This window comes from Notolepis coatsorum (assembly GCF_963971535.1).
Source record: "Notolepis coatsorum genome assembly, chromosome: 18".
Lineage (NCBI taxonomy): Eukaryota > Metazoa > Chordata > Actinopteri > Aulopiformes > Paralepididae > Notolepis > Notolepis coatsorum.
Window position 1 is genome coordinate 97,216,055 of NC_140182.1, and position 8,187 is coordinate 97,224,241.

The window sequence follows — 8,187 nt, forward strand, 5'->3', positions numbered from 1 at the left end:
CTGTGCTTCGCATCTCCACCTCAGACATGCAACCTGACTTTGATGGACTTGTTAAAGCTCAACAGAGACTGGATTTCTCACACTGAATGAAAAAAAAAGAACTGAAGAATACTAAAATGTGGAAATATAACAAGTGAAATGGGACACTTGATATTTTTTTTTCTTTTTTTTGCACAGTTCTGAAAACATTAAATGTTTAATATAGGCATGTAAAGTAAAAAAGGCTACAAAACTGGGACACTTTTCTTTACACAGTTCAGTGACATGTCTTGTTTATTTTTGCTATAAGATGATGTGATGTCTTTAGAATGCTAAGAAAATCCTTGTTTCAATAGTATATGAAACTCAAAATGCCCTTTGTTATTAATGTTTCACATTTTGTTTATCATTTTGGAAATAAATTATATTTGAATAAATTATATTTTTGAAAGCTAACCTCACATTTTAATTGCCAAATAATAACATACACTCTTACCAGGGGTCAAAACAATGCCATTTACTGCTTTTTATATAGAAATAAAATGTATATTATGCATAATTGAGTTTGGAATTTTGTCCCGGCCCCCCAACATATTTTCAGTTGCTCATTCGGCCCCCCGGGAAAAATAATTGCCCACCCCTGCTATAGCCTATAGTTGGTCAAACAAAATCAAACAAAACATCGTACATAATTTACCATGATACTGCATATAGTCTGGCATGCCATAATTGCCATGGTACCACTTTTGCATGAAGTATGCCTATGCTTAATCCAATCAAAACCATGGTAATAATATGGTATTTCCACAATTGTCTGGTCAATAACATCATCGTAGTGACCGAAAAGGTGATGGGAATACCATTACACTTTTTGTAAGGGGTGTAGCAATGACTGGGGGGAAAAAACACGGTCAGAATTGTTTATATGATTAATTATTTGTATTGCTCTTCTCATAGTCAGTCCACTATAGGCTCATTTAGTTTATTTGAATCTAGTTTTGGAATATTTAATAAAGCACAAGAACAACTCATGAAGCATTTACTGAAGCAAAAAAATAATAAAAATAAACAGATGGGCCCACCCAAAGTTCCACTAAACTTCAGTATTCAAATGTTATTCCATATTCTATGATTTCGTACCACTGCACAGCTACACAGAAAATGAATGGGGAAGGATGACTGCGACAATAGGCCTACAGTTTTTCTTTCTGGTTAAAAACTGACAGCACAATATGGATGTAAACCATCACAAACATTATATGAATCCACAATATGGGGGTCCTATTCTCGAGGCTGTATAGCCTACATCAAGACCATCGACCATATTATTGATTCTCTGGGTTGTGATTTTTGGAGAAAGTTGTTCATGTTCACAAGTATAGGTCTGATTGAATCGTATAGGCCAAAGCATGTGCTGTTAACCTGAGTATATAGTGCCACCTCTCTTACGACTGCCTTGAAGAATACAGGACTGTCTAAAGATGGATTATCCAAACCTTTTTGACATGGAGGGCCAAGGGGTGAAATGTAATATGGCAGGTGGACTGTAGAACCCAGAAATCCACTTCTACATGATGTTATTTAAAAATGTAATTAGGCATTATAGTTTCTTAGGTCTAATGTGATCACAGTGTTTTTATTTGCCTCATAACAAGCAAATGGTCTTAAAATCACTGCTCAAATACAATTTAAATGCATAAAAAAGAAAACAAATAGAATATCTTACCAATCTCTAACTCTTTGCAGGGCAAATGTTTTGGAGGGTGAAATATGGTACACTTTTAATGACATCTTAGACACATATTTGGGTATCTGGACTTTTATTACCAATTCATTCATATTTTATGGACATTTTAAAACATGAATATTCAAAACATTTGAATATCCCTCATGGAGAAATATGGCAGCAAGTCATACTAAAAAGCACAACAACAAACCACACCATGCAGTAAATATAATACAGATGGGACAAAGGAGAAGTAATTAGCTAATATGCAGAAGATAAAGTGACATGTTTATGTTATGTTTATGACATCACCTTATGTTCTTGGACTCAGTTCAACTGCACTGTATTAGGTGACAACTATTTCTGTGGTCTATTTATTCAGCAGCATGATAGCTTTTGCTACCATACAGTTGTATCTGTTTATTTTACAGACTGTGGAGAACTGCCTGCCTGATGGGGAGGACATAAAATCCTCCTCTATGGAGGGTGTGTGTATAGGAGACAGGTTTGACTGAGATGTGTGTGTGTGTGTGTGTGTGTGTGTGTGTGTGTGTGTGTGTGTGTGTGTGTGTGTGTGTGTGTGTGTGTGTGTGTGTGTGTGTAGGAAACAGGGTTGACTGAGATGGGTGTTTGTGGGGAAACAGGGTTGACTGAGATGGGTGTTTGTGGGAAACAGGGTTGACTGAGATGGTTGTTTGTGGGAAACAGGGTTCACTGAGATGTGTGTGTGTAGGAAACAGGTTTGACTGATATGTGTGTTTGTGGGAAACAGGGTTGACTGAGATGGGTGTTTGTGGGAAACAGGGTTGACTGAGATGGGTGTTTGTGGGAAACAGGGTTCACTGAGATGTGTGTTTGTGGGAAACAGGGTTGACTGAGATGGGTGTGTGTAGGAAACAGGGTTGACTGAGATGGGTGTTTGTGGGAAACAGGGTTGACTGAGATGGGTGTTTGTGGGAAACAGGGTTGACTGAGATGTGTGTGTGTAGGAAACAGGGTTGACTGAGATGGGTGTTTGTAGGAAACAGGGTTGACTGAGATGTGTGTGTAGGAAACAGGGTTGACTTAGATGTGTGTTTGTGGGAAACAGGGTTGACTGAGATGGGTGTTTGTGGGAAACAGGGTTGACTGAGATGGGTGTTTGTGGGAAACAGGGTTCACTGAGATGTGTGTTTGTGGGAAACAGGGTTGACTGAGATGTGTGTGTGTGTGTGTGTGTGTGTGTGTGTGTGTGTGTGTGTGTGTGTGTGTGTGTGTGTGTGTGTGTGTGTGTGTGTGTGTGTGTGTGTGTGTGTGTGTGTGTGTGTGAAACAGGGTTGACTGAGATGGGTGTTCGTGGGGAGCAGGGTTCACTGAGATGGGTGTTTTGTGGGGAACAGGGTTGACTGAGATGTGTGTGTGTGTGTGTCTGTGTAGGAAACAGGTTTGACTGATATGGGTGTGTGTGGGAAACAGGGTTGACTGAGATGGGTGTTTGTGGGGAGCAGGGTTGACTGAGATGGGTGTTTGTGGGAAACAGGGTTGACTGAGATGTGTGTGTGTGTGTGTGTAGGAAACAGGTTTGACTGGTATGGGTGTGTGTGGGAAACAGGGTTGACTGAGATGTGTGTGTGTGTGTGTGTGTGTGTGTGTGTGTGTGTGTGTGTGTGTGTGTGTGTGTGTGTGTGTGTGTGTGTGTGTGTGTGTGTGTGTGTGTGTGTGTGTGTGTGTGTGGGAAACAGGTTTGACTGGTATGGGTGTGTGGGAAACAGGTTTGACTGAGATGGGTGTTTGTGGGAAACAGGGTTGACGGGAATGGGTGTTTGTGGGAAACATGGTTGACTGGGATGTGTGTGTGTAGGAAACAGGTTTGACTGAGATGGGTGTGTATGGGAAACAGAAAAGGAACCAGGCTTGATGAGAGTCTCACTGACCCACTTATGTTAAAAATTCAGGATCTCGTTGAGGTTGGCGTTGCTGATAATATAAAACCAGCAGATAATGCTATAGGTTAAGTTAAAGGGGCACTGTGATGTCATCAGGGACATTGAATCCTTGTGTTGTGTTAATTACAGCACCATGAAATTATATACATGAACAAACTAGCAATACCTTGTCTTATAGGGACTGCTACCTTATCACTTCATTGAGCTGTAATTAACACAACACAAGGATTCAATGTCTCCAATGACATCACTCATTTACTCTCAATGACTGTCAAACTAAATTAATGTGTGCACAACTGTTTAGAGTTTTTGGATGTGTGTAAGATTATGTGCAAAATAAATCAGCATTGTTTTTGGGTGAAGTGCCCCTTTAAGATACTTATGAAACAAACTATGATCCAGTAGCTATGACAATGTGTAAGATTTTTCATCACAATAGTTTTAGTGCGAATTTTGTTTCCATCTTAACATAGCCACACTGTCTCAGTCTGAGAGTTTCATGGACCTACACAAATATCATTGAGCTACTCTGATTGGTTAGAAGGTAGAGCCTCTCTGTGAAACTTTGGAATGGAATATCTCTGCACTGCTGCTACACTGGTCAATTAACTAATCTATCTGCAATGCTGTCATCTGTTTCTATCTTGGGAGGGAAATAACACACCATATCACTAGCATAACACGGTGCAATTACTCTGTTTCCAACCATGTTGGTATCATTTAACAACTCAATTACCTGGGATTCTGGGACTTTCAGAGCGGAAGTTGATCCATGCATTTCTTTTTCCCTGTGATGTTTTACAGTATGTTGTACATTTTCCACATCTTCTGTTGTGTATGGTCCTTGGGCACTGGAGAAAGGTCTCAATATTTAATCAATAACTCACAAGGAGGGGACATAATTGATGGGACATAATAGTGTGGAGACAGAATGATAAACCTCCCGTACCTAAAGACCTTTTCTTTTTTTTAAACTTACATTTTTTATTAACATTTATTTAGACAGACAGCACTTACAAAAAATAAATAATAAAAAATGAAGAGACTAGTATCACAATAAAAACAAAAAGAAAAAACAGTGCACATAAATATTTACATGGGTATCACATGGTTAGTTGTCTGGTTCCCCTACTGTTGTTTTCTAGGTATTTGATACAAAGGCTGATTGTGTATCTCCCTTAAACAGGCATAAACAGGTAATTCCTACTCAAAGACAATAAATGCTGACTAAGGTTTGTATGTGTGATCTGGGTCCAGAGACCCTCCTTGAGTTTCTTTCTTCCCTTCTCCTTCGTCCTTTCTTTTTTTTTCTCTTGTTTATTAACTTTCACTTTGCCTTTTGTTTCACCCATACACAAACCACATCATCCCTGAATATTTAATATCACACCGTTAAACAGACATAAATAATAAGGTATAAAAGCATTCAGCACTTGTAATATCCCAAAAACAAAATAGATAATATTAACTAAAGTACAGGTGTGTGACATGGGTTCATAGACCCTCCTTGAACATCTTTCCTCCTTTACCCTTCGCTCTCTTGTGTTGCATTTGGTTCTTCCTCTGTGATGTCGTTCTCGTTCCTTTTATAATCCTCCCACTTTCCCCATCTTTCCCCAAATTTCTCTTCCTGTAACCTCAGCATGTGTGTTATCCTTTCCATATCCTGTATTTCTTCCACTATTCCTACCCATTTTGCTATTGTCGGTGGGTCTTCCTTATACCACAGTCTCGTTATTGCTTTTCTGGCCGCTATCAACATTATCTTTATTAAATATTTGTCCCCCCCTTGTATTCCCTCGTGTGTCAGGTCTCCTAAGTAAAGCACCAGTCCTGTTTGTGGTATCCCGTATCCTAATATTCTGATCATTGCTTCCCCTATCTCCTCCCAATACCCCTTCAGCTTCTGACATCCCCAGAATATGTGCGTGTGATTTGCCCCCTCCTTCCCACACATCCTCCAGCATGCTTTTTGTGTTGGTGCATATTTTCCCTTCAGCTCTGGGGTTATAAAGAATCTGATTATGTTTTTCCATCCAAATTCTTTCCATATTCTCGATCCTGTTGTTGAATGTTGTACCTCGCATATGTTCCCCCATTCCTTCCCTGTTATTTCTATCTCTAGCTCTCTCTCCCATTTCTCCCTTATGTAATCGGTCGTGTGTCCCTTGCTGGTCATTATAGCCCGGTATATTGCTGATATTACTCTTCCTTGCCCCCCTTCGTATGCCCATACTATCATCTTTATTATTCCATTCTGTTCCTCGTCTTTGGCCCCCCTTATTTCTTTGTTGTAGTAGTCTCTAACCTGTAGATAAGTGGTCCCTGTTTTCTAGTCCAAATTTCTCCTTTAATTTTTGTAGTGTCTGCATTTCTCCCTTCTCTATCATTTTGCATATTGCTGTTGCCCCCCCCCTCTCCCACCTTCTGAATCCATGGTCTAACCTCCCTGGTTTGAATCTCTTGTCATGTGCTACCCATCTCAGGACCCCTGACTGCTTCTCCAATTTGTGTGTTTTTACTACTCTGTTCCATATGGTCAAGGTGTATTTGGTGATTGGATCTAATAGTCCCTCTTTTTCTTTAAATAGTTCCCTATCCCCCACCAGAGCTTGTACCTTGTATCCCTCCCCTTCTTTTTCAATGTCTTTCCATCTTGCCTCATATCTGTCGTTACACCAGCACGTCACTGCTCTCAGTTGTGCTGCATAGTAATAATCTTGTAGGCTGGGTACTGCCATCCCTCCCTCTTCCTTTGGTAGTTGTAGTGTTTTATATCTGACCCGTGGTCCTCTCCCCGCCCATATGAACCTCGATATCAGTCTGTCCCACTCCCTGAATTGATTCTGTGGTATTTGTATCGGTAGTGACTGGAATAGGTACAGTAACCTTGATAGTATGTTCATTTTAATGACCTCTATTCTTGAATTGAAGTCCAAGGGCATTACTGTCCATCTCTCTAGGTCTCTCTTGATGTTCTGATTTATCTGTGTATAATTCGCCTCAAACAGTTTCTCCACCCCTCTCGTGATGTTCACCCCTAAGTATTTAATCTTGTCCATGTCCCATCTTATCCCGTACTGTTCTCTAATTTCCGTCGTTGGAGAGTAGTTCCATGCTAAGGTCTGTGTCTTTGTCACGTTTAGTTTGTATCCTGAGTAGTGACCATATTCCTTCAGTAGATCCATCAGTGCCGGGAAGCTCTTTTCTGGTTGCCTCATGTATACTATCACGTCGTCTGCAAATAAGCCTAGTTTATATTCCGTTCCCTTTATCCTTACTCCCTTGATGTCCTCGGTCTGCCTGATCAGTTGTGCCAGTGGTTCTATGAAAACGGCGAAGAGCGTCGGTGAGAGACAACATCCCTGTCTGGTAGCCCTCTCTAATCTGATTCTATCCGTCAAGCTGCCATTCACCTTAACCCTCGCTGTCGGCTCTTGATATAGCGCCTTGATCATCTTCATCGCCCTCCCGTTCAGTCCGAACCTCATCAATGTTTTATATAAAAATGTCCAGCTCACACTGTCGAACGCTTTTTCTGCATCTAGGCTAATCAGTACCGCGCTACCCCCTTGTTTTTGTATCTCCTCTACTATGTGTAATGTCTTTCTCACGTTGTCCTGTGTCTGTCTCCCTTTAATAAATCCAGTTTGATCTTCATCTATAATGTCTGGCATAAACGTCTCAAATCTTTTTGATATTATCGATGTATACATCTTGTAATCTACGTTGAGTATGGACACAGGTCTGAAACTACTACATAATTCCCTATCCTTCCCTTCCTTCGGTATCGTGGTGATTATGGCTTCCTTCCACGAGGGGGGCATTTTCCCCTCTTCCATCGTGTGTCTAAAGACCTTTTCTAACTCCACAACATAAACATTCCGAATGAGCCAAAGTTAATTTCCTGTTGCAGTGTTGGCTAAACAATACATACAGCGCTCACATTGAATCAATGTTGAAATTGAATTGTCAACATTGACTCAAAGTGAAGATAAAAAATACCATCAGTTGGTTGTCAACATTAATTCAAGATTGAATTTTGAACCTCAACCAAAATGATGACTGATGTCATGTCAACATTGAATCTGAATGTCACTTTGCTATCTGGGTAATTATAAGGCCCCACGGGTTCACATGGAGAATGCTGTACATTATATGTTGTATGCATTTATTGTACATAATGTACATTTATTTATTTAACATTTTATTTTGGATTTCATGGTGTTTTTTGTTTTGTTCTTGATTTATTGTGCTGTTTATTCTTGACTTGTTTAAAGAAGACGTGTCCGGCCCATGGGGACATTAACGTGTGTCGTCGGGCCTTACAAATAAATTAGATTTGATGCATGTGAGTGAAATATGTTGTATATACGTTCATCCTCTGACTGTACACATTCCTGTATTAAGCTCAGAAAGGATGTAGCCTGCTCTCTCTCCTGGGACAGATATCTGTGTATGCAGGCCAAGTCGATCAACTGTGAATGAATGAATGAATGAATGAATGAATTAATTCATTCATGAATGAAAACTTTATTTAACAGATTGCAAAATGGG